The 27883-nt window shown below is 43.0% G+C and overlaps 1 long non-coding RNA gene across 2 annotated transcripts; it reads right to left on the bottom strand.

The window, feature by feature from the left end:
• Positions 1–26549, bottom strand: LOC145396200 (uncharacterized). Of its 2 annotated transcripts, XR_013896740.1 has the most exons (5): positions 26520–26549; positions 22148–22287; positions 18167–18259; positions 12974–13094; positions 1–456 (listed from the first exon to the last, which is right to left on the bottom strand). It is a non-coding gene; the product is annotated as an uncharacterized LOC145396200 (long non-coding RNA). The 2 variants fall into 2 exon arrangements; XR_013896739.1 differs by lacking the exon at positions 1–456 and having other exon boundaries at positions 10739–13094.
• Positions 26550–27883: the final 1334 nt, after the last annotated feature.

Genomic DNA, 27883 nt, shown 5'->3' with positions numbered 1-27883 from the left:
GTCACTATGTCACTCCCTCTCACTATCTTGACCACTGAAGATGGTGGCAGTGTCCACCGAAACTGTTTGGTAATTATATTCTTCGTCTACAAGTGTGGGTTTTATTCACCGTCTTTGATTATCACGCAAGAGTGATTCATCCAGCCAATACTACGAGCTCTGTATCTTTTCAATGCCCTTCTTCGTGACTAGCATCGTATTCTAGTTATCTATAGTTACAACTGAGCATTCAAGTTGGAGGGATCACAACTTTAAGCAATTACAGTAAACAAACAAACAAACAAACAAAAAGCAAGTGTCGTCCTCTTGACCTCTCGTCTTCACAGGAATGCAGCGGTGGCGCCATCTTGTGCGTGGAATGCGTGAAGTGCAGGCTCTTGAGTGGAAGGAGCATGGAGCCACGGGAGACTTAATAATATTCGCTAGTCAGCCAGTCTAGAAGCCTGGGACATTTGCCTGAAATAATAATAATAATAAAAATAACAATAGAAATAACAACAAAACCAGTCATATACATAATTCAATATCTTAGTCACTCGATCTGTCCATTCCGCCCCTTCAGTACGAGGACGCATTTCTGTAAGCTATTTTTTCTAACATGGGAGGTTCGATACGTTTGATTGAGCCTATCCATAAGACTCCTAAAGCTGAGTAAATGCCTCTGAAAGTTGCAAAATATAAAATATAAAACGTCTATATGATATAAATTTTTTTGTTCACCTCCGGGACTCGATCTGTGGCGCCTAGAACAAGTGCTGACGTCATGTTTACACTTTGCTACCTTTAGACGATTTCCTGGAGCTTAAAGAAACCCTCTCGGGATGATGGGACAGACACAATAACCCCTTCAGACAATGACTTAGTTACTTTGTTCTAGGTAACCGGACGATTTTATTTAGCTTAGGAGATCCCCTCGTAGTGAAGGGGTTGATGGTGACTGTATCTAACCCCTCCAGTACGAAATTTCTCTCCAGAGTTGAAGAAAATCGTCTGGAGGAAGAAAGATGAAAATGGAAAAAAGTGTTAATGTGGACAATGAGTTAGATAAGACTGGTTTGGTTAAGGTAGGGTAGGGATGGGACGGTTGTGGCAGGGTGGGGTAGCGTTGGGTCGGTTATGGCCGGGTGGAGTAAGGTTGGGTTAGTTTTGACAGGGCGGCGTAGGATTGGGCCGGTTTTGGCGGGGTGGGGTAGGACTGGGTCGGTTTTGGCAGGGTGTGGTAGGAATGGTTCGGTTTTGGCAGGGTGGGGTAGCGCTGGGTAGGTTTTGGCCGGGTGGGGTAGGATTGAGTTTTTTTTGGGCAGGGTGGGGTAAGGTTGGGTCGGTTCTGGCAGGGTGGGGTAGGATTGGGTCGGTTTTGGCAGGGTGGGGTAGGAATGGTTCGGTTTTGGCAGGGTGGGGTAGCGTTGGGTCGGTTTTGGCAGGGTGGGGCAGGATTGAGTCTTTTTTGGCAGGGTGGGGTAAGATTGGGTCGGTTTGGCATGGTGGGGTAGGGTTGGGTCGGTTTTGGCAGGGTGGGGTAGGACTGGGTCGGTTTTGTTAGGGTGAGGTAGGATTGTGTCGGTTATGACAGAGTATAGGATAGGTTTTGGTTGGTTTTGGCAGCGTGGGTTAGGATTTGGTCGGTTTTGGCAGAGTGGGGTTTGATTGGGTCGGTTTTGGCAGGGTGGGGTAGGATTGGGTCGGTTTTGGCAGGGTGGGGTAGGATTGGGTCGGTTTTTGCAGGGTGAGGTAGGATTGGGTCGGTTTTGGCAGGGTGGGGTATGATTAGGTCAGTTTTGGCAGAGTGGAGTAGAATTGAGTTGGTTTTGGTAGGGTGGGGTAGGATTTGCTCGGTTTTGGTAGAGTGGGGTAGGATTGGATCGGTTTTGGCAGGGTGGGGTAGGATTGGGTCGGTTTTGGAAGGGTGAGGTAGGATTGGGTCGGTTTGGACAGGGTAGGGTAGGTGTGGGTCGGTTTTGGCAGGGTGGGCAAGGATTGGGTCGCATTTGGCAAGGTGGGGTAGAATTGGGTTGGTTTTGGCAGAGTAGGGTAGGGATGGGTCGATTATGGCAGGGTAGGGTAGGATTGGGTCGGTTTTGGCTGGGTGAAGTAGGATGGGGTCGGTTTTGGCAGGGTGGGGTAAGATTGGGTCGGTTTTTGGCAGGGTGGGAAAGGATTGGTCGGGTTTGGCAGGGTGGAGTAGGACTGGGTTGGTTTTGGCAGGGTGGGGTAGGATTGTGTCGGTCTTGACAGGGTGGGGTAAGGTTGGGTTGGTTTTGGCAGTATGGGGTAGGGATGGGTCGAGTTGCGTTTGGGAGGGTAGGATAGGTTATGGCAGGGTAAGATAGGGCTGGGTGGTGGTGGACTGGGTAGGGTAGGGCTGGGTAGGGTAGTGTAGGGCTGGGTAGGGTAGGGTAGGCTGAATCAGGGTAGTGTAGGGTACAGAAGAGTGGTGGGTATAACTGCCGTTTAGTTCCGTCATATCCAACGCCTATTTCACACAGTTATACTACAGTGTCTCATCAAATTTGGGGCGATCTTCTCTACGATTTTTGTTCTTCTCCGCTTAGTTCAGTCCTTTAGTTCATTCATGACCCTTGGCTTTCCTTTTTTTTTTTTTATGAGGTGGAGCGCAGGTGCACGAGGCTAGACCACCATTAGTCCAGAATATTAAAGGGTAGGCCACCAAGCTACGCCCTGGTAACGTCTACACGTCAAAACATCTGTCCACCTCTGGGACTTGAACCGCGGAGCGCTGGACGCAGAGCTCTCGGTCTGCGGATGTCACTTTTACTCTTTGCTAGCTTCTGACGATATCCTACAGCTTCAGAAAACCCTCTTAGGATGACGGGACAGAATCATTTAATCTTTCAAGCCGAGAACAACTTATTTACATTGTCCTAGCTGACCGCATGATTTTATTCAGCTTAGGAGATCCCCTGATAGAGATGGGGTTGATGATGGCAGTATTTAACCCTTCCAGTTCGAAATTTCTCTCTACTGTAGAGGTGAAGAAAATCATCCGAAGGTAGAGAGAAGAAAACAGGAAAAGTAATGTAGTGGTGAAAGGGCTGTACAGGGGAGGGTAGGTTAAAGTAGGGTAGAGTTGGGTCGGCAATGGAAGGGTAGGGTAGGGTAGGCTGAGGTAGGCTAGTGTAGGGTTGAGAAGAGTAGGGTAGGGTAAATTGAACTGAATAAGTATATACAATAAAATCTGGCGATACAACAACCAGGGTCATATGCCGCCGGACGACAACGAGAATAAAAGCACTCGAAAAGATGAAATACACACACACACACACACACACACACACACACACACACACTCACACACACACACACACACACACACACACACACACACACACACAAACACACTCAAAATACAATTCATAATTAAAACAAGAAAAACACTAAAACACTAAGAACACTAAAACCACTGTATACTAAATTTTACACGGTAGTGCAGCTGCCTACACCAAGCAAAGGTTTCCCCCTCCACCACAACAAGCATCATCTCCAAGTACCAACAGAAGACTACAATCCCTCTCCTGCCCGGTGCTCAGAGAGGTAACGATGGCGCAATTCCCCAACAGTGGACACCATCAGCAAAAGCCGAAGAGTCAGGGGGACGAAGCATTCCACACAGAAAGTAGGGGGAGAGTCCTCCATTAAAAATCAATGAGAGAACCAGGAATGGCCCATTCGGAGCCAGCATAAAGCCGTCTCCCACCTGCATTCAGACCTCGGCAAATGAAGGGGCCCGTTTACCCACAAATATCACACATTTTGTTGGCCCCCACCGCATCCCACCTACTCTGCCAGTGGGAGCAAACAGTGAGTGGTTAGATGAATATCACTGAGCGAGGCAGGGGAGAGGTGAGGATGGGCGAGAGGCAGCAGCCTTTGCCAGAGCGTCAGCATGCTCATTGCCCACAATGGTACAAAACCACAAAGCAGTCCCTAGCAAGCACAGCCATTCTAAAACACTGTAGACAACAAAAGAGGATTGGACGGGAAAACACAAAATGGAGATCGGCAGAGTCGCTAAAAACTGTATAACAAACAGGAGGGAAGCTAAATATCAATTTGACTGCGAGTAAAATAGCAGTAAGTTCTGCGATAAAAGTAGATACGATGGGGGGAAGACTCCTACCACGAATGAAATCGGGAAATATAACACCCAAGCCTGTCCCCTCACGGGATTTCAATCCATCAGTACATACGAGAATCGAGACACTGTGAGAGGAAGCATGTTCTAAAAAAATAGCAAAGAGCCGCCTGTGAGGAAAGAAAGGCCCCTCTCTCAGGAAAGTAAACACACGGTTGCACCCCTGAGAGAAGCCAGGGAGCCATCCTTGGTACACGCACAGGACAAACAAGAAAGGTTGGAACATCCACATCCCCCATGGCAGCCTTCACCCTGTACCCAAACGGATGTGGATAGCGAGGATACGGCGAGGCAGACACTCCCTCCGGAACAGAGCCAACAAAATCTTCCTGAACTTTAGCAAAGACGGTGACACTAAGGACACTAGTTTGAGGCACTCCCTCCTCTTGAGGATATGAGGGAAACAAGGTGGCACCAATACGGAAAAATTCCATAATCAGTAAAGGCAACCTACCACGCAAACCAAGATGGTGACCTGCAATACCTGGCTTGTGAAACGGTAGGACAACAGCCCCCCGCCAAGAAGCAGGAGTGGACGAATCTCTCCAAATTCTATTTATAAGACTCAGGAGGAAGGACACTGCTTCATCATCCAGGTACCTCAGCACTGCATGGGGAATATTATCGACTCCGGAGAAGTGTCATGACAGGGAAAGGGTAGACCAAAGTTTACAACAAGACAAAGGGATGTTGTAAGTCTCTCCGCCCCCAGAACGGATGTCCAACACCTTAATCTCCTCCACCTCCCTAAGCCTGGCAAAAACCGAAGAACGAGTATCCCTACAGGAGACCTCAGCGGTAGGATAGGGTAGGGAACGCTAGGGCAGGGTAGGCTGGGGTAGGGTAGTGTAGGGCAGAGAAAAGTAGGTTAGGATGGGTTGGTTTAGGCTAAAGTAGGACAGAATAGGAGATGGGTAAAATGTGCCTAGTCCAGGAACGAAAAATATATCAGTTATCCATGTAACTAGCGTTTTCTATTTCGGTAGATTATTTTCTTGTCTGCCTAAAGTATCGTGATGTACGAACAATGAGATTAGATATCGAAACTGTAAGATGCGAATTAGTTACAAAGACGGTATTTTGTTTTGGCTAACGTTACATCGATACGTTCAGCTAAGAGCAACTCGGCAGAACTGAACAGTATATGACGTGCTAGATGAACGCTGTGACCGGAAAATAAATATATATGTATATATACTTCAGCATACAGTAAGCGATTTTATGTTAACTGAAGAGAAGCCACCACAGCTAATGGGTTAAGTTTACACACACACACACACACACACACACACACACACACACACACACACGTTGCGAAAAGTTTCACTGACGAAGTGGGTGGTTACTGTCCCCCTTGAGCAAGGGGACTGGTGTGTGCGTGTGTGGTCACAGCCTTGCCCTAGATCGGACTATATGAGCTCTCAGCTCCCTTCCGGGTGGGTAAAAGCTGACGATCACGACCATCAAGTGATCCTGACCGACCCGGTGAATTACACACACACACACACACACACCATCACTTGCAACTGGCTGGCCTATCATACAGCCATATCCTATATTCATGAAGTACAACACATCTTACATTTATGTAGTACGTAAAAAAAAAAAAAAGATGGTTATATAATACAGAACTGGGAAATATGATGATGATGATGATGATGATGATGATGAGAGGGGAGTAAACAGGGTGAGATGAGGAGAATGAGAGAGATGGATGGACATAACAGTGAATGTATTATGTATATTAACCTGACAAATGCCGAAGTAAGCTGGTAAGGGTGAGGTAATATGGAGCCTGACCCTACCGTGACACCATATAATTATTGATTTATCCACCGATAGATCTATCTATCTATCTATAGCCCGACGCCCTAATCCCGCAAAGAGTGGCCGCAGACAAAACGCCTCCAAGTCGCTCTGTCACCCACCATTTGACTACCCTCCCCCCAACTCACCCCCCCTCATATACCTCTCAACTCCATCCCTCCACCTCATCCTCAGTCTACCCCTCCCTCTCCCTCCCTCCACTTCACCTACATACACCCTCTTCATTCTGTCCTTGACCTCCGTGGCAGGCAGACGTGCTTCCCAGAGCGCTTCATCACACAGTAATTTAACAACTGAGTTGAAACTGATCGGATGCACTACAAAACCAACGTCCCCTGAAATGGCTAGTGCCATGGCCATGAACGAGGGAAGGGAGGCCCCCTTGGGTGACAACGAGGAAGAAATAGATATGGATACCGGGTTTACGGAGGTCATCAGTACAATAGAGAGAAGAGAAAGAGGATGATACGCGGCAGCGAGAGGGAAGCGAGTGATGAAGAAGAGGACAGAGACAACAAAAAGGTAAAGAATAAGTCGTGTGGGGTAGATGGAGGTGTTACTATACCATGTGATACGGGGAAGGCAGCTGGAGTGCAGCCGACTACACCACGTGGGTCAGGAGCAATGCCTAGCCAGGACCGTGACGAGGCCACCCCAAGGAATAGAGTGAGGCTTCTCTTCCCCACCAACACTGACCTAAATTATCACCAAAAACTACTCTGGACGGTGAAGCTTGGACTTGCATATCGACGGTTCGAGGTCCTGTTTAAGGAAGGTAGGCAGAGACCTTACGTCACAGTAGGAAGTCAGGAGGCAGTGGAGATGCTGACCACGACTGGTTTTGAGGGTGTGACACTGCAGGTTCCGGAGGAGAGGGAGAGATGCACCAAGGTTATCGTGTTTAGATATCCCATAATACTATTGCGTGAGCAATAGATCATCTAAAGTAATACTGAAACTTTATCTAGCATTAGTAAGGCCACATTTAGACTACGCAGTACAATTTTGGTGTCTTTACTATAGAATGGATATTAATTCGTTAGAATATGTACAGAGAAGAATGACAAAAATGATACATGACGTCCGGAACCTGTCATATGAAGACAGACAAAAGACTAAGTCTGCATTCGCTAGAGAGGCGTAGAGTAAGGGGAGACTTAATTGAAGTGTTTAAGTGGATGAAGGGTATAAATAAGGGAGATATCATCAAGGTACTTAAAGTCAGCATACAGGATAGAACTAGAAATAATGGTTTCAAACTAGAAAAATTCCGTTTCAGTAAGGAAATAGGTAGAAATTGGTTTGGTAATAGAGTAGTAGACGAATGGAATAAGCTACCTAGTAAAGTAGTTGCTGCCTCTTCCATTGAGAGTTTCAAGCATAGGCTAGATAAGCATATGACTAATAAGGGGTGGATATAGAATAAAGAAAATCTTATAACCAATACTAATTCATAATTTTTCCTTTTCAGGTTACACTGTGATAGTCTCTATTCTCCTTTCACACTTTCCTGTAAAATGTCCACGCCAGTTTTTCTATACGGCGTGGTGTTCTTTCTGACTTTTTCCTGCCGGCTTCGGCTGGAGGGTTTGAAAGGCGGGGGAGAGCCTTCTTCTTTGCTATCCTTATCTCATTCTAGTAGTTCAGTTACTCTTCTAGGAGCTGCCTAGCATGGGCTAACCGGCCTACTGCAGTTATCCTCTCTTCTTATGTTCTTATGAATTCTAGACCCAGAATTCCTCCTGAACGACTCTAGGTTTATCTGGGCCAAGTGACACATGAACAAGGGACAGGAGAAGAACCAAGTGATTGCCCTAATGAAAGGGGACATCCCAAGGCAAGTTTTTATTCTGGGTGCTGGATACAGAAGCTTACGGCCCTACATTGAGGAACCAGCATTTTGCCTTCGCTGCAGCAGGTGGGGACACAGGGCCTGGCGCTGCCAAGAGGACACACGCTGCAGATTCTGCGCTAGGAAGCACGAGTCCAGCGAATGCGGAGAAAAAATCAAGATGGGGACACGTGTCGAACCTCAGTGCTGTAACTGTGGTGGAAACCACAATGCAAGGTCTCCTCTGTGTACAAAAAGACCAAATTATCTGGCGCGAGGGTCCGAGGGGCAGGAAGAAAGGACAGCAGAGTAGAGGACAAGGGTAGGGAGAGAATCAACGGATGGAGGTGTTGGCCACGTGAAACAGCCCTGCCAGGTCCAGGTTGCACCAGGGAGGCAGGCGTGGGTGGGAAGGCCACACGTGTATGGGGAAGGTGGTGAGGCAGAGTGGCCGCCCCTGGGAAAAGCCTCGAGGGGTCCCAGGGACGAGCTGTGTGATGGCGACATAGCCCCACCTGCCAGCAGCGCAGGTCACACCTCACCCCCACATCCTAGTCACGTGGTCACCCCATCCCTCACAACAACACAACCTAACACCAACACTCAGCAGGGAAATGGTGAGTTAATCATATACATAAAAGAACTGGGCAGAAAACTAGAAGCACTGGAAAAGAAAGTTAATAAACTTATGAACCCGACAGAAAATGCTGAATACAATAGCGAGAGCACAGACAGCATAGTAAACAGCAACAGTGAGAGTGAACAAGCCAAAAAGTCTCCAGAGCATAAAATTGTAATAAGGGGAAAAGAGAAAACGCTCAAAACTCACAAGGTTCTGACCAGTGGTGTTGCAGGTATAGGAAGGGTTTTGGAAACGTGCCAGGATGATGAAAAAAGTGTAAAGTGTTTAAAGGTTGGCTGGAACTGCATAAACATACGGACAAGTTCTCCAAGGAATTAGAGGAAATATCAAATATGGTATTAGAGACACCTATGGATAATGGGTCCCTGCGAACTTAGGGTAATATCTTGGAACGTGAATGGATTGAAAAATAGAATTACAGACCTTCACTATTATATTTTAAATCACTGTATAGATGTGATACTCCTTCAGGAGACGGGGGATAGGGATGGCAATCTGTTTAAACTCGGTGGATATACAAAGTATCGATTTATGAAGGGAGAAACCTGTACTGTACACAGGAAAAATCATCTGGTAAATCGATTTATGGCGGGTGATGGTATACGAGGTGTAACTACATAGGTAAGAAATTCCATTCCATCGGAGCTGTTAGAGTGTCCCCACAGGAGTGAAGGTGTGGAGTCAGTTTCCGTCAAAATTTATCTGAGTGAGGGTGTGCTGAACGTAATTAACCTGTATGTTTCTAAAAATTGCTTTGCCGTTGGCTCTCTGCCTGATACTGTTTTTAGTGAAGTGACCTTAGTAGCTGGGGACCTTAATGCTCGTCACAAAGATTTGGAGACAGAGGGAAAGACCAACACTAATGGCGTGAGATTTAGACAGTTTATATTATATTACCCTGAATCCAAAATACTAGGGACACAGGAGGCGACACATATCAAGGGAGGGAGATTAGACTACGCTGTGATTCTAAATGGTCAGGGTCTAGAGGGAAAATGTGAAATTGCACCAGACTTGCTAAGTGATCACTTCTCCCTTGTTATCACTATACCACTGGGAAAACGAAAAATCACACATAGCAGAAAACGATTAACACTACCCAAATATAAAGTTGATTTTTTTAGTGATGGTGTGCGGGAATGGTATAGTGGCTATCATCCGAGCAGTGTAGACCAGTTTTACGAAGACCTAGTTAAGGTTATTAACGAATTACTCAATCATAAAAGGCGCGAGAAGAAAAATTGCTCATACCATACAGACAAATACTATAACAATAAAGAATTAAAACAACTGTCGCAAATGATGAGACTGGCTCACAGAAAATGGGTGCAAATGGGTAGGGGTGACGCAAGCAAAGCCGCAATGAAGGAACTGGCCCAGATTTGTAGTCAGGCCAAAAGGGAAGTAAGGGGGTAGTATTGGGAACGCTTCACTAACAGGATAGGCAACAGTAAGAGCATAACCGAAATTTGGAAAGAAGTTAACAAAGTAAGAGGGAGAAAGGTGAAAAATGTAGCACACCCACACCCAGAAAAATTAGTTGAAGACTTAATGAAGTTGTGGGCATCTGCGGCGAGCAGTGAATGCCTGCCACACGACGTGAGGGAGGCATTAGAGGCATGACAGGACAATAGGAGAAGCTTCATTGTTACTGCGTTAAACACCGAAGACATGACAGGCACAGACATAACCAGGGATGAGCTACTGCGTGCAGTTAAAAATGGAAGGTCTACAGCTCCTGGTGAGGATGGAATTAGGTATGAGATAATTAACTGCCTGGCCAGCATGGAGGACGGCCCGCTGTTAGACTTGTATGAGTCTCAGGGAGGGTAGAAAACCGAGAGCATGGAAAAAAGCAATTATCATCCCTATCCCCAAAGCGACTGGAGGTAACAGACCAGTCTCACTATAGTATATTATTTTGGCAGCTTTTGACAGATCTTCATATATGCGGGGTTTGCAACACCTTAAACCTTCTTTAGTTATACTTTTCAAGTAGAGCCCAATTCTCTTGCTGTATGGGGATACTCTTGGATCAGCATTATTAAATTCTTTAGGCAACTTATCTCACTCCAGTTACCTCCATATTCACTTACCGCAGGCCTTTGCCAGTTCCACCTTTATATTTTGTAGTATTTCCAACCTCCCGTCACCCATCAAAGAAATACCAGTACTATATTACAGTAGACCAGTTGGCCCACGCTAGGCAGCTCCTACACAAGTGTGACTAAGTAAAAGAATAAGTCATATCCCCACTGGTTGAGGAGACACCCAAGCACCTTTCCTTACCAGTTTATTTCTGCATATACATATCAGTGTTCCCCTGTTTATGGTCACAAACTGCCACCATTCACACATCAGTAAGAGAAAGAAAAGAGTTGCGTAAGGTCAGCAAAACCCATCACTGGGCCTCAGGTACTAGAATGACTCCTGTGCTAAACACCACTGCCCACTACTAACGAAGGCTCTCTCATTTACCTGATCTATTATCCTTTCCCTGCTTTCTTGTCTACAGGACCATACGGGCAGCAGATCACCATCTTCCTCTCAGGGGATGCTGACCACCAGTCCCCTGAGTTCATGTCTAGCTGAGTGAAGTGAAAACAATACATGAAGCTAAATACTGAAGGATTTAATCAAACACTCAAGTCAAATGATGCCATCCTTTTTCTGAAGGAGTCTCCAAACTGAGGTGAGCCATGGTACTGTACACATGGCTTGTATTCTCATCAATTAAGCAAGCTCCCTAGCCCTTAGCTATTTATTTTTGGATACAGCTGGGTAATAGGATTTTGTACATTTTATAAGAGGAGTATGGTGATATGTGAATTATTTAAATAACATACAAGACGACAGCAAGGGGTAATAAGCATCTGGTAGCACTCATGACTGGCATGTCACTCAGCCATATTGCAGAACTTCGGTCTATCAGAATTCTTTCATTCCCCGAACTGCACCTCTCTGGAACTCACTTCCCCAGAGTTGTTTCCCTCCAAACTTCAACCTACAGCTTTTCAAGTCCAACTGTTACAGATATTTTATGAATGGAGGACACCAGTAACCTTGTGTATTTTTATTCGTTTTTCCTTCCTCTGTTCTGTTATTAAAAAAAAAATAAAACAATAAATTGCTTGGGAAGAGGTGTTAGGGAGCTGCCTTAACTGAATAGAGTACCAGCCATGATTTTAAAAACTGGCTAAGCACTGAGTCAAGAAAAGAACATAACTGAGGATAACTGAAGAAGGTTGGCAGACAAAAGCACATAAACTAGCAGAACACAGCACATAAAGAACATAACAGAAGAAGGAGGCAGAAAAAAGCTCATAAACACAGAATATGACACCGACAGAACACAGCACATAAAGAACATGAAAGTGTAGCTACAAAAACCTGGAAGAACAAAGAACGTTACTATGAACATGCAAGTTTAACTGCAGAAGGCTGTGTGAGCTGGGAGCAGGGCAATGAAATGGCAGAGGGACACGTTGACATGGAGGCGATTTGTTTGTGGCCACCCCTTACAGGATTAAGGTGTCTGGCAATAGACAGATAGACAGACAACAACAAACATGCATATGAAGGGAAAACTTAAAAGGTAGGTTAGTCCATGCTAGGCTGCTCCTGTAAGTAACTAATCTATAAGAGTAAGATGTAAATAGCAAAGAAAACTATCACACAAGTGGATGGTCCAACCTACAAGAGGCCACATTATAAGTTGTATGGCAGGGTACTGTAGCTCCTTTCTGTTAGTGATTTATCTTTCTTTTTGCAACTCAGTATTCTCCTGCATCATTTTCTTCATTATTATTTGCATAAAGGGGAAGAGGGAGGGGGAGACCAAGGATGAGATGGAGGAATGGAGTGGAGAGGTATATGAGAGAGGGGTGTGTGAGCTGGGAGCAGGGCAGTGAAATGGAGGGGGACAGGGCGACATGAAGGCGATTTTTTTGTAGCCACCCCTTGCAGGACTGGGGCATCTGGCAATAGATGGATAGATAGATAAGTAGACAAAGAGACAGACTGACAAATGAGGAAGTAAAGGAGCATTGTGGTGTTGATGTGGTTGAGTGTTAAGAGAAATACTCTGAGATGGTTTGGCTATGTGGAGAGGATGGAGAATGAGAGACTGACTAGAAGAGTTTGTGAGTGAGGTGGAGGGGGAGACCATGAATGAGGAGAGGGATGGAGTGGAGAGGATGCAGAATAAGAGACTGACTAGAAGAGTGCATATGAGTGAGACGGGAGGGGAGACCAAGAATGAGATGGAAGGATGGACTGGAGAGGATGGGGAATGAGAGACTGACAGGAAGAGTACATGTGAATGAGGTGGTGGGGGAGGCCAAGGATAAAATGGAGGGATGGAATGGAGAGAGATAAGAGAGAGGAGGGGTGTGAGTTGAAAGGAGGGCAGGGGACAGGGCAACATGGAGGCAATTTGTTAGTGGCCATCCCTTACAGGAATAAGGTGCCTTGCAACAGAAAGATGGAGACAGATAGATAGAAAAATAGATAAACTGACCAGATTTAGATAAATCTGACAAAATACACAGTAGACTGAGTGTGGAGATACCAGGCCATTCTCCAAAAGTGTTTTCAGGAGCTGCAAGCCATGACTGCTGCAGTGCTTGTTGCCCACCACACTGTAAAATAGAAAGACATGATAATAATAATAATAATAATAATCAATTGGATATTTCTGTGTGAAGCTGCAGAATGTGGTGAATGTTTTTGGCATAATCGGTAGAGCCAGGATTCCGGAGGCTTGAATGATGAGTGAATGGAAGCGCGCCCTATTTGGATTGGGCAAGTTTGTGCTGTCTGGACATTGCAACTTCTCACCCTGCCCTAGGGTGGGAAGGGAGGTCCGGATGATGATGATGATGATGGTGATGAATAATCCATCCATCATCCAATCCTAAGTTGCCCCATGAGGAGCGTAGAAGCCTAGGGTTAGGCAAGTTGGTGCTGACATTTAAGATAAGTGTGACCTGCCTCAATAATAATAATAGTAATAATCTATCTTCTTCTGTCTTTTTTTCCTTCATTCTTTTCTCTTCCTTCTGCCTATGGGTGACTTTACTCTCCCCCTTCTGTCTTTCATTCCTTCATTCTTTCCTTGTCCTTCTGCCTGTGGGTGACTCTACACTGAGTGACAAGCCAAATGGTTTCCTGTACACCAGGAAACCATTTACTATGCTGGGTGGTAACCATATAACCAAATTTTGGCACCTGGTGGTTTAGTGGGTAATTATTGTGCTCCAGTCGGACTGAACCGGTGAAGGTTTATATCCAAGGGGTGATTGGGGTTTATTGCTCATGTAATGCCACTCGGGGATGAGTGAGGCTGGTCACTCTCATCTTAAATGTCAGGACCAACTGCCTAGCCCCGGGCTTCTACGCTTCTCATGGGGTAGTATTGGACTGGATGATGGATGGATGGATAATAATAATACAGGATATACATCAAGATACATCCTAAGAATCCAACAAATGTTGGACCTCAAAGTTGTGATCACTGGCCACACTGGTTTTCTATCTAATGAACCCTATGCACATCCACCCACACCAAAAGTGAGAAAAAAGTGAATTATGTATTATTCTGACTTTGGGATGGTCCCCACAAAGTGTGCAAACAAATGTCAAGTGGCGGTATTTGGCCATCATCATCATCATCGGGACCTCCTTTCCCACCCTAGGGCAGGATGAGGAGTAGCAATGTCCAGACAGCCCTAATTTGCCCAATCCAATGGACCACGCTTCCATTCACTCATCATTCAAGCCCCTAGCATCCTGGCTCTATCGGATATGCCAAAAACATTCACCACGTTCTGTAGCTTCACATAAACATATCCAATAGAGTGGTATTTGGTAAATATTAAATTCCAAACAACTAAGGCAATGACAGGCTTCAATACAGCACTACTCTTTCACAGAAATATGATACTAATGTAGATATGGAAGCCAATTCCACTGAACTCATTAGTGAATTGATTGTGTGTAAGCGATTGTGGGATAGAAGACCAATTTATGCCAATGCAAACAGCCTGTCAAAAATATTTTTTCATGTGTATGATATTTTTTATTAATGAGCATTTCAGTGATGAGTGGTCTCTGCTCTTGGCAAATCTCATAAGTTAACCAAGACGTATAGAACAGCCACGATGGTTACATTACAATTTTGGGTCCATGACTGAGTTAGCCTCACCAACTAGGTAGCAGACGACACTCTGAATGTCCCCCATTAGTGTAACAGCAAGAAAATGGTTAACCAAATTAAGCTTTTAATTGTGTATTAGTTATTTAACAAATACATGCTACTGCCATTAAATAGACATAAATAAAAAAAGAAGTGCATATTAGAATATAATATCTATCAATCACTGTAAAGGGCAGTTCGCCATACTTCCCATTCTGTTAAACAGAACATGCTGTCTGACTTAAGGTTTTACAATGCAAAATTTTCATCTATCTATCTATCTATCTATTGCCAGACGCCATAATCCTGTAAGGGGTGGCCATTTGACTTTGAGTTAGTTGTTTTACAGAGAGGGGCACTAACCCTCCACCAACCCACTTGTTGACACGTAGGGAGCACGTATGGTTTGGTTATATGGTTACCACCCAGCGTTGTAAATGATTTCCTGGCTTACAGGAAACCATTTGGCTTGTCACTCAATGTAAAGCCACCTGTAAAGGAAAGAAAAGCAATAAGAAGTGACAGGAAAGATGGGAGAAATAGGAAGAGAGGAGGACAGGCACAGAAAAAGAATGATAAAGACTAAGGAAGGAGTAGGCAGCACTACATCAAGTGAGTGGATGATGGTCGCCACCACCTACCACAAATTTTCATGAAATACATAAAACATCTCTCTTCAGCTGCTGAGTCTGGCCTTCAAGCAAACAGTATATTTAGGTGAAGTAAATATGGAGGCTAAGGGACTGACAGGAGATCGAGCTGGCTGGCTGAATTTTGTGCAGAGAAGCACATGACCAGGGATTTGGTACCCGTTTTTTAAGTGGCAGCATTCAGATAGCTCTATCAGATAGGTATACGTGAAGCAACAGAATGTGGTGATATTTTTTGGCCTATCAGATGGCGCCAGGATTCTGTGGGCTTGAATGATGAATGAATGGAAGTGTCCCACTGAACTGGGCAAACTTTGGCTGTCTGGACACTGCTACCCCTCAACCCACCCTAGGGTGGGATAGGAGATCTGGATGATGATGATAATGATGATGATGATGATGATGATGATGATGATGATGAAGAAATATGGAAGAATATCCATCCAACCATCAACCAATCCTATGATGCCCCCTGAGGAGCATAAGAGCCCAGGGCTAGGCAAGTTTGTCCTGACATTTAAGATGAGTGATTTAATAAAGTAGGTCATAACTTATTCCATTATTTAGCAAGTGAAAGTAAAGTATTAAAATAATAAATCATAAAATGTATATAATAAAACAGGTACTGATGCTGAAGAATTAAAATGTAATGAACAGAAATAAATGCTGCATCAAAATGGGCATGACCTCAGTTGTAGATTTTATACAACTCATGAAACAAGACTTCAAATTTCAGAGTACTGAATGGTGGATAAATAAATGTGAAGGCCAATAACCCACACACCTGACTGATTTTTATTCCTCCTTGACCATTTCCTTACTTAATTTCACTATGCTACTCACATGTCTGTGATGGAGAATAGGGATGGGATGACGATAATATGTAAGGTGAATTTCCCCATACACAAAACTTCCTTTGGAGGATTTGTGGACTGTACAAAGCAGTTTGCCACATTTAAGTAAACAAAATCTATAGGAATTTGAGTGTAAAGTGGAGGGACTGTAAGAAAATGTTCTGGAGAGAGGTGAAAAGAGTAAGACAGGGTGGAAGTGAAGTTAGCAGGGGAGTGAAAGATAAAAATGGTAGATTACTAGTGGAGAAGGGAGAAAAAGTGAGCAGATGGAGAGAACACTTTAAGGAATTGTTGAACGTGGAGGATGGAAGTAATGCGAGTATAAGTGGCTGGGGAATGGCTGGGAGAAGGAGGGAGGTGAGAAGACAGGAAGAAATCAGTAGGATAGAAGTTGTGGAAGCAATGAAGAAAGTTAAATCAGGGAAAGCCCCAGGAATTGATGGAGTGTGTGGTGAAATGCTGAAGCATGGGGAGAGATAGTAGTAGAATGGATGTGGAAGATGTGCAGATTGGCCTGGGAGGAAGGTAGAGTCCCGGAGGATTGGAAGTCAGGTATAATTATTCCCTTGTACAAAGGAAAAGGGGAAAAAGAAGTGTGTGGTAATCATAGGGGCATTTGTCTTCTTAGTATAATAGGAAAAGTGTATGGTAGGATACTTATTGACAGAGTTAGAGAAAGAACAGAGGAATTAGTTGGAGAAGAACAGGGAGGCTTTAGGAAGGGAAAAGGTTGTGTGGATCAGATATTCATTCTCAGATCTTTAGTGGAAAAGTTTCTAGAGAAGGGAAAGAAGTTGTATGCGGCTTTCATGGATTTGGAGAAAGCATATGACAGGGTGGATAGACTAGGATTGTGGAAAGTGTTAAGAATATATGGAGTAGATGGGAAGTTGTTGAATGCTGTGAAGAGTATGTACGATGGTGCGAAGGCTGCAGTGCGTGTGGATGGTGAACTAAGTGAATTTTTCTCTTTGAAAGTTGGGTTGAAACAGGGATGTGTCATGTCTCCATGGTTGTTCAATCTGTACATGGATGGGGTAATAAAAGAGGTACAAGGTAGGGTTGTGGATGTTGGAGTGGCCCTGGTGAGAGAGGATAATGTTTGGAAACTCCCTGTGCTGTTGTTTGCAGATGATACTGTGTTGTTGAGTGAAGACGAAGGGGAGCTGCAAGGCTTGGTGGATGAGTTTGGGAGAGTGTGTAAGAAACGGAATCTAAAGGTGAATGTAGGGAAGAGTAAAGTGATGGTCTTTGAGAGAGGTGAAGTCAGTGAATGTACAGCGAGGTTGGATGGTGAGGAATTGGAAAATGTGAGTACGTTTAAGTACTTGGGTAGTGTGATGAGTAAGGATGGAGGTTTGGAGGGTGAAGTGCTTGAAAGGGTACAGCAGGGAAGAAAGGTTGCTGGTTCTTTGAAAGCAGTGATAAGAAACAGGGAAGTGAGCATGGAAGTGAAAAAGTTACTACATGACAGTATTGTGATACCAACTCTAACGTACGGAAGTGAAGCTTGGACGTTGTTGGAAGGACACAAGTCAAGAGTGAGAGCAGTGGAAATGAGTTATTTAAGAGGAGCCTGTGGAGTCACATGGAGAGACAGGCTGACGAATGAGGATATAAAGGAGCGTTGTGGTGTTGATGTGGATGTGATAGGAAGCATTATGAGGAACATACTGAGGTGGTTTGGCCATGTGGAGAGGATGGAGGGTGAAAGACTGACGAAGAGAGTGTATGTGAGTGAGGTGGAGGGGGAAAGAGGGAGGGGCAGGCCGAGGATGAGATGGAGGGATGGGGTGGAGAGGTATATGAGAGAGGGGGGTGTGAGTTGGGAGCAGGGGAGTGAAATGGCGGGGGACAGGGCGACTTGGAGGCGATTTGTTTGTGGCCACCCCAAACGGGACTGAGGCGTCTGGCAATAGATAGATAGATAGATAGATAGATAGCATCTGTTAACCTAGTGCCATAAGACTGTGCAAAGAAGACAATGAAAAACTACATCTTACAACTCTTACTTTCTCCAGTCATATTTTATGATGAGTCTCGTCGATGGCCATTAGGTCTGTCTGATGGATAATTCTGCTATGTATTCTCAGGTGCTGTTACCCCTGAAGTGGAGAAAGTTAAGGCATAATGAGATTCGTTATCTATCATATCGTTTATAGAGGTTCCAGCATGCTTACAGGAATCAGCCTTGGTCACCTAATGGCAGTTCTCCATGTTGCTCAATCTCTGGCAGCCATCCTGTTCAGTCCCTTATCCCTGAAGTCACACTATGACCTTGTCCCACGTCTTTTTCAGCCAGCCTCTCGCAACCCTACCCTCGACATTCACATTTCTAACTTTTCACACAAAACTGTCATTCTCCATCCCCTCCACATATCCTTGCCATTTCAGTCTATCCCTCCTCATCACAACACCAGTACACTCTAGTCCCATCCTTCCACTCAATTCTTTAGTTGTAAACCTAGCCCCCTCATGCCTTGCATTCAAGGATACATTACACAACTATCTAATCAATGTCAATTCTATATTTTGTGCCAACAAATACAGCATCCTCTTCCTTTACTGCCCCGGTCTCACTACCATACAGCATTACACTCCTAACACATGCTGCATACAAAGATCCCTTAGCATGGAAGAACAGCCCTCTCAATGTCAGGAGAGGCAACAGCTCCTTACACCTGTGAGACTTCACCTTGAATGATGAGTGAATTGAAGCATGGCCCATTGGATTGGGCAAATATGGGCTGTCTGGACATTGCTACTCATCCTGCCCTAGGGTGGGTATGGATGATGATGATAATGATGATGATGACACCAGTGAGACTTAGTTACTCTCACTACCAATGGAGGAGACTGGCACATATATAACAAGACCTTTTTCACCTTAACTTGGCCCAGATCTTCATTCCTCTGTGCAGTATTTCACAGCTAAATAACAGAGTACGACTATGTTACTGCCCTACATTGTTTCTTTAGAAGTTTCTGTGACTAGCATCATTACAACTAAGCATTCAAGATGTCAATTTAAGGCCATGTAAGAGTAAAAACATCATCCACTCACTTGATGTAGTGCTGCCTACTTCTTCCTTAGCCTTTATCATTCTTTTTCTGTGCCTCCCCTCCTCTCTTCCTATTTCTCCCATCTTTCCTGTCACTTCTTATTGCTTTTCTTTCCTTTACAGGTGGCTTTACATTGAGTGACAAGCCAAATGGTTTCCTGTAAGCCAAGAAACCATTTACAACGCTGGGTGGTAACCATATAACCAAACCATACATGCTCCCTACGTGTGAACAAGTGGGTTGGTGGAGGGTTAGTGCCCCTCCCCTTAAAACAAATAACTCAAAGTCAAATGGCCACCCCTTAAGGGATTATGGCGTCTGGCAATAGATAGATAGATAGAAGAGTAAAAACGAGTACAATACAACAGACAGCCTTCTTCACTGACATACCTGCGCTGAATTTTCTTCGACTGAAAATCCCCAACTCCTTTCAGCATAAATGATGACCAAGTGTAATAACAGAAAAATTTAGATACTCCACCAATATGATGCTGAGAACTAGTCACCAGTGTAATGATCAGAAAATAGATACCATCTGTGTAATGCCAGAAAAATTTAGTCACCAGTGTAATGTTGACAATGTCACCAATAAATGACACCAGTGTAATGAAGGGAATAATAGAAACCATCTCTAATGCTGACAGTTTTAGAGATTATGGAAAATGGGGTAGCGTGCTCTTATTTTGAGAATTTTAGAGATTAACAGAAATAGGGTAGTGTCATCTTATTTGAGAGGGCGTGAGTAGTTAGATATCAGCACACCTTGTGGGCCACTCAATCTCGTCTGAACCACTCCTTGGAGGATAGCAAAAATTCAAAACTCGATACGACTTAACCTAAGATTTACTATGCATTAAGAACTGAGATACAATACTCTTCAAACTGCGAATGATACCAAAATATAATGAGGATCTCTACTACCGGAAATGAGAATCTTCACAAAATTAAATTAATATCCAATAATCAGGATTTACAGTATAACTCCAGAAATATGTATCTTTACACACTAGATTTATATTCCAAGAATACTGATACGCATGGATATAGTCCTGTGGTCTCTGACAGGCTCGTAGGAAAGGAACCTAAAGGTTATCACCAAAGCATATTCTCTAAGACTGAATACACAATAACTGAAGAATCTTATATAAATTAGACACAATAATCAATAGGACCAGTACTGTACTCACATGGACCGTAATCAAATGGACAAATGGACCTGCCGATATTCACTTTGATTCCATGAACTAAAAGGGGGGAGGGGTGATTTCGTGTGTTCGAGGTTAGACCATGGCTACAATGCTCGAATCCTTGGAATGCGAGCCACGGCCCTCCATAACTCTCGTCTGTAATGATGAAAAGGAGCAACGGTCTCATTATTCAGCACAAGAAGGATCAGAGGAAAATATCACTAATTTTAACTCACGAATGAATATGACGAATTAATACACGAGGGAGAAAGGGAGGGGGGGGTGAAAGCTTGGGCACTAACCTGTAATGATGAAAAGGAGCAACGGTCTCATTGTTGAGGCTCGGCTTCCCCTTCTTTATACTAAACCAGACAGTGTTTGGGAAATAGCTAAAACTTTAACTGACTACTTTGTAATATATTGTTTCTACTAGATCTCCAAGGAATACGAGAGATGCGTTTGCACTCAACATACGTAGAAAAATGACTTATGATGTTTAAAATTTTTTGTAATAAGCATACAGGGACTTTAATCATAATGAAGCCAAATTAATTAGGGATTCAAACAGTTTTATTACCCATGTCGGTTACATATGCCTAACTGACTGTACCCCCGACCCAATAACATGAATTTCGCGCTTCACAAATGACAATCTTCAATATGCTTACTTCAGTCAACTCTCAATCACCAATGCATAGTTCAAAAGGGGAACACTACTAACAATGACATATAAATCTCTATATCAGATTACGAAGAAAGACATTCGCAATTATTAATCCCTACTAAAATTTCCGCAGTTATATGTCTTTGTTGGAAACGGCTGGTTCATTATGTATATATACTAGTCATATTCACATCAAAACTCGACTTAGCACTATCAACAGCAGAATCATGTGTCAGATTATGAATATCAACCAAGACTAGACTTAAAGCCTATGCCCAGAGTCAGACACATAAAAAAATATATATATATATATATATATATATATATATATATATATATATATAGAACTTAACAGTTAAATCATGAGCTATACTTACAATACTTAAGCTTAAGATTACACTTACAATACTAGCTTACACTAACTTACACTAATAATTAAAATTACGGCACTACACAAGTGTGGGCAGATTAGAGGGCCAATTTGACCATAGTAGGTTTATTTTCACCTTACAGATGTGGGTCATTCTTATAACCTGAATAATAACTGAGGTTGCATGAATTGTGTTAGGTGAAGAAGGGGCAGTCTGATGGCAGAAGACATGGTGACAAGGAGGCAACCTATTAAGAGCCATCCCCTTCATGATAAGTTATCTGATTACAGACAGTTAAACGGGGGTAGGTGGTGGTAACCATCATCCACTCACTTGATGTAGTGCTGCCTACTTCTTCCTTAGCCTTTATCATTCTTTTTCTGTGCCTGCCCTCCTCTCTTCCTATTTCTCCCATCTCTCCTGTCACTTCTTACTGCTTTTCTTTCCTTTACAGATGGCTTTACATTAAGTGACCAGCCAAATGGTTTCCTGTAAGCCAACAAACCATTTACAATGCTGGGTGGCAACCATATAACCAAAACATACGTGGTCCCTATGTGTCAGCAAGTTGGGTGGTGGAGGGTTAGTGCCCCTCCCCGTAAAACAAAGAACTCAAGTCAGATGGCCACCCCTTATGGGATTATGGCATCTGGCAATACATAGATAGATAGATAAATGGAGGTAAACAGACAGATAGGCATAACAAACCTGGTCAAGAAGATATGGTGTTCCTGGTGGTGTCATGAAGCCAGTGAGGGCAGTGGTGTTGGTGTTGAAGTCTATCATACCCAGGGCAAGGGTGGCACCTGGGGCTGTTACCATACCTCACTGGTGACATTCTCACCCTCCTGAAAAGTAATTCATACAGTAAAGGTAATGCCAGTCATACACAATATAATGTCAGTCATGCACAAGTTAATGTCAGTCATACACATGTTAATGTCAGTCATGCACAAGTTAATGTTGGTCATGCACAAGCTATGTCAGTCATACACAATATAATGTCAGTCATACACAATATAATGTCAGTCATGCACAAGTTAATGTCAGTCATAGTCATACACAATTCAATGTCAGTCATGCACAAGCTATGTCAGTCATACACAAGTTAATGTCAGTCATACACAAGCTATGTCAGTCATACACAAGTTAATGTCAGTCATACACAAGTTAATGTCAGTCGTTCACATGTTGATGTCAGTATGCACAAGTTAATGTTGGTCATGCACAAGTTAATGTCAGTCACACACGTTAATGTCAGTCATACACAATTCATACAGTCAAGTTAATGTCAGTCATGCACAAGTTAATGTCAGTCACATACAATTCATACAGTAATGTCAATCATACACTTCATACAGTCAAGTTAACGTCAGTCACATACAATTCATACAGTAATGTATGTCATACACAAGTTAATCTTGCACAAATATGAATAACACTACAGCTATTACTGTCCAATCTGTTTTATATACTACAGATATATCAGCCATTGTTGTTCATCTCTTGGTACTGTAAAGAAACAGGCCCTTTTCATCCATCATGTAATCCTGTACTGCTCCTAAAATCAACAGCATGGACCACTCCCCAGCCCTTGTAAAAGGAAAGAAAATCACTCCTACACGAGAGAGAGAGAGAGAGAGAGAGAGAGAGAGACAGTTGATAATGATAGGGTAGATGATGGAGATGCTTGATTCTTCTTCCAATTCCTTGCCTTGAGCCAGTGTGGATTAAAAAGGAACAATGGTATCAGTGGCCAGAACTCCCTCTAGCTTTTGCTGACACTAACAGAATATACCTGAGGCTGCGTGTGACAGTGACTTTGAGCACAGTGAGCAATGTGAAATAAAGGCAGTTTGGATTAGGCCTACTGGGTACACACACACACACACACACATACAAGACACTTAACAGTGCTAATACATACCAGTACATACATGATACATAATACATTGTTAACACACAAGTACATGATACATAACACACTGTGTTAGCACATACATTACATAATACATAACACATTGCTAACACGCACATACCGGTACATAACAGAACACGTTGCATACATACATAATACAGAGATAGTCCAATTATCCAAGCTACATGGTGTGAAGCGGTGCCTGAACAGTCCAATATCATGATTAATCTGGCGGAAACAAAACACAAGTACAGTACTGTTAGACAAATTCATTTACTGGTAAATGTACAATTTAAGCAGCAGAAAGACCTTACCAATTCAACTCATATTCCTCCAGCTTGTTTCTGTATTTTTCTGACTACTTTCAGTTGGGTAAATTACTTTTTCTTGCTAAAAAATTTCCTCCCCGTTATTATCATCACATTCCTTAAGCCGTACCCACGATCGTTTCCAGCGCAATTAAGAAACTCAACGTGCTCAATGGTGGATTTTGTTTCCCAATTTCCCAACTGGAGGTTAGGTTGGGTTAAATTATTAGGTACAGTCATGCTAGGTTAGGCCAGGTTTAAGTAAACACTTACCTTAGAACAGTCCCTTCCACCAATACATTAACGAATCAAACATGAGTTGCCACAGCAGAACAACTAAAAGCAACGGGGAAACTGAATTACCAAGAAACGTTTATTTACCAACCCAGAAATAATAAGAAAAATATAAGATTATCAGGAAGAACTTATTTGGTAAGGTGCTTTTACAGCTTAAAGTAAAGCGTGTGTTTAGCCCCCTCGATGGCCGTGAGTTCAGAAATTTGCATGCTCCCGTGGCCGGCCTCGGGACCATTTTTTTCAAAGTTCTGTATTCAATTTCTTTTTCTAATATATGTGAAAAGACTCATCTGGTGCACCAGGCTTTTTTTCCCCTAAATCCATCCTGTGATTTGCTATGATTTGTGACAGAATTAATAAAATTAGGGCGCATGAAACATTAGCACGTAAACAATGGTGAAAAAATCTGGGATGAAGTGACCACCTGACTGCTTGGGATGGTAGAGTAGGGTTGTGCAAACATACCAATGACCTTCATTCCCTTCCCATAATTGTTTGCAGTTTTTTACAGCTCGTCTTAACTCACTGTCACTGACACTGGTACAGTAAAGCATTGTTCAAGCTGGCAGCTATGAGGGGGTTAATAGAATACATTATTGTTTGTATCAATACTCTCTCTTTCACACATACATACTGTATGAGAATGAACAAATGAGTGAGCAGTAAATGTACACTTAACTTCAAGCAGCCGAAATAACTGTGTGCTTAGTCAGTCTGAAATGTGTTGGGAAGCGCGATTTCAAACAAAGAATGTGAAACTGAATGCTAATTATGAAAACATGTGGGATGAAAGAGTAATTTTTTCTGATTTGCAAACATTTGTATTCCACTTTGTCCCCTCACACTGAGAAACCTATAAATTTTTGTCTAAGCATACAGCCTAAAGACCTTACCAATTCAATTCATATTCCTCTAGTTTGTTTTCCATATTTTTCTATTTTGAGGGTGGTAAATTACCTTCTCTTGCTGAAAGATTTCCTTCCTTATCATCATCACATTCCTTAAGCTGTACCTACGATTGTTTCCGACATAATGGAAGAAACTTATTCAATGTACTCAAAGATGGATTTTGTTTCCCAATTCGAGCCCAGGTTAGGTTAGGTTAAATCATTAGGTAATTAATATGCAGCCATTTGCATACAAGGACACAACACACTGCAAGATGTGGCATTCCATGAGTTGCCTCTGGCTGCAGCTGCTCTTTATCCTCCTACATATTAACTTCTTTCTGTTTCCCCCCCCCCCCTTTTTTTTCCCCTGTTAATTCAGGTTCTTACTGAGTTGCATTTTGCTCTGATGGGTTTTGGATCTTCCGTGTAGTATTTTGTGGCAATCCCAATTTTGGGGGGAGTTAGGTTTAGTTTGGATGGGTTAAGCTAGGCTAGGTTAGGTTAGGATAAAGTCTGGGGTTAGCTTTGACCAAGTTAGATTAGGTTATGTTAGGTATGGTTAAATCACTAAGTTTTCCATAGCTTTGACACTTATAAGTGTTTTCTTTTGTGCATATTTGAGTGTCTTTGCTACACTGATGCCTCCAGTCAGAGCAATGGCTGGTAAACAGCACAGGCAGTCAGGGAGATTGTTGATAAACACATGACATGGGCAACCTGACCGCTTCCTTAAATACCACAAAATTGGTAAATTTTGTCTATTCCCAATCACTTGATGCAGTTAACTGTGTTGCATCTGTACCAAAATTGCTTACTCTGATATAGTGAGTTTATTATAATATAGGTTGAATCGGCATGCCTGTTTTGTAAATGATTAACCCTTATTCTATTCCTTTCCTAAAATATTTCCTTTTTTTTTTTTTTTTTTTTTTTTTTTTAATGCTGTGTGGTGTTCCTTCTCCATTTTTTCCTGACAGTTTCAGATGAAGGATTTAGTGGGTGGGAGACAGCCTTATTTGCTATCCTCATTTTATTCTAGAAAATAAGTCTTACCCTTACAGGAGTAGCCTAGCATAAAACAATTAGCCAAATCTGTCTTCCTCTTATTTTTATGAATAAACATCATTAGTAAATAAAATGCTGGATTACTTATCCAATTTACTACAGTATTTATAATGTTTGCTCATATTTAACCTCACCTTCAGGCCTTCTAAGAACTAAGAATAGCATATATTTTTGACGATTTAAAACCAAGATCAGTTACATGGCTGATTCCTGATCTTTAATACTCACAAACTCACAGATGTCTTCTGGTTGGAGGCTTAATAAAACATTTCACGAGTCAAAATGCCCAAAATTACCCAACATCACCTAATTCCCCAGCAATATTGATCTCTAGTCTTCCTCCATATTCTGCATCATATTCAAATCTTCCATCAAATTAGGATAGAGGATATGAGACTTAAAATGACACCTGTCTGGTTTAAGAGTGACATCTTGATCACCTGGGTGGCAGGGATTATACACTATCCTGATGGCCACTAATTATACGCTATATCAACCAACACTACGCCTCTATAATGGCACCAGGCACTAAAAACTATATGTGCATGAAAGTTACCATGACACTAATGAGCATAACGTAATAATGGAATAAAATCACTCACCTTCCCAACCTCCTCCGTCCCCATAACAACCCTGAGGCCGTGACGTCACAATACATTAAACAAGCCTAACATATTTACTTTTGAGTGCCAAATTTTAGATAAATAATTTTTTAATATATCATCAGTTTTTCAGTCATTAAATTATCATCAAATTATAGAAGGAGGTAGTTATGGTATTTCTTATTATTTTAAATTTCATAGCATTTCATAATCTTGTATAAGGTATATAGAGTAATTATACAACATCCATTTATTTCACGCTTCAGGCACTAGTATATCGATATGAAAGTATATGAATGGTATTAACAGCATTTAAACCATGCAAAATTTGTTATTGCAGTTTTTTCCCCTTAACTTGGCAACTTACTTCACGTAGCTCAGTTGCAAAAAAAAACATTGGAAGACAGAGGAAAATAAGAAAAGAAGAGGGAAAGACAAGGAGAAAAAGAAAAGGAAGGGGGAACAGAGGACAGGAAGAGGGAATGAATATGGGACAAAAAAGAGGGAAAGACAACGAGGAAATGAAAGGGAGAGGGAAGAGACGAAGAGAAATATTAAGGAGATAGGACAGAAGAAGGAGAAGCAAGTCGGAAGAGGAAGAAAGAGGAAGAAGGAGAGGGAACAGGGAGGAAGCAGGGGTGAGACAGGACATGGCCAGCACAAGTAGTTTATGGCACAGTGAGGAGGGAAGAAGGGGGTGTAAGTGGAGAAGAAGTGGATGAAAAGTGAAGGGAGACAGAGAGTGGGACAAGGATGATGAAAGATAAAGTAAGAGAGACAGAGAAAGAGAGGAGGACGAAGGATGAAGGAAGAGTTGGGGAGATTAAGAGGATGGAAGATGAAGGAAGAGTTGATGAGAAAGGAAGGGGAGGGGGAGGGAAGGCAGTGATACATTGCCTCTCTCTCTCTCTCTCTCTCTCTCTCTCTCTCACACACACACACACACACACACACGTTACCACTGCACCGCTCGCTGGTGCAGTGGTAACGTTCTCGCTTGCCAGCTGGTGGACGGGAGTTCGCGCCTCGCTAAGGTTGCGAAAAGTTTCACTGACGAAGTGGGTGGTTACTGTCCCCCTTGAGCAAGGGGACGGGTGTGTGCGTGTGTGAAGGTCACAGCCTTGCCCCTAGATCGGACAATATGAGCTCTCAGCTCCCTTCCGGGAGGGTAAAAGCTGACGATCATGACCATCAAGTGATCCTGACCGACCCGGTGAATTACACACACACACACACACAATTTATATACTATTCTCCGCATAAAAGTTGCATATGCTCTCCAATATTTAATTAGTATTTCACATGCACCCACCCACTCACTCACTCACCGAACCACACCCACACATTCACTCACTCACTCACCG

This window comes from Coenobita brevimanus, chromosome 35 (assembly GCF_032717465.1).
Source record: "Coenobita brevimanus isolate Jiangsu-jjx chromosome 35, ASM3271746v2, whole genome shotgun sequence".
Taxonomy (NCBI): domain Eukaryota; kingdom Metazoa; phylum Arthropoda; class Malacostraca; order Decapoda; family Coenobitidae; genus Coenobita; species Coenobita brevimanus.
This window is presented reverse-complemented; position numbering and strand designations above follow the sequence as displayed.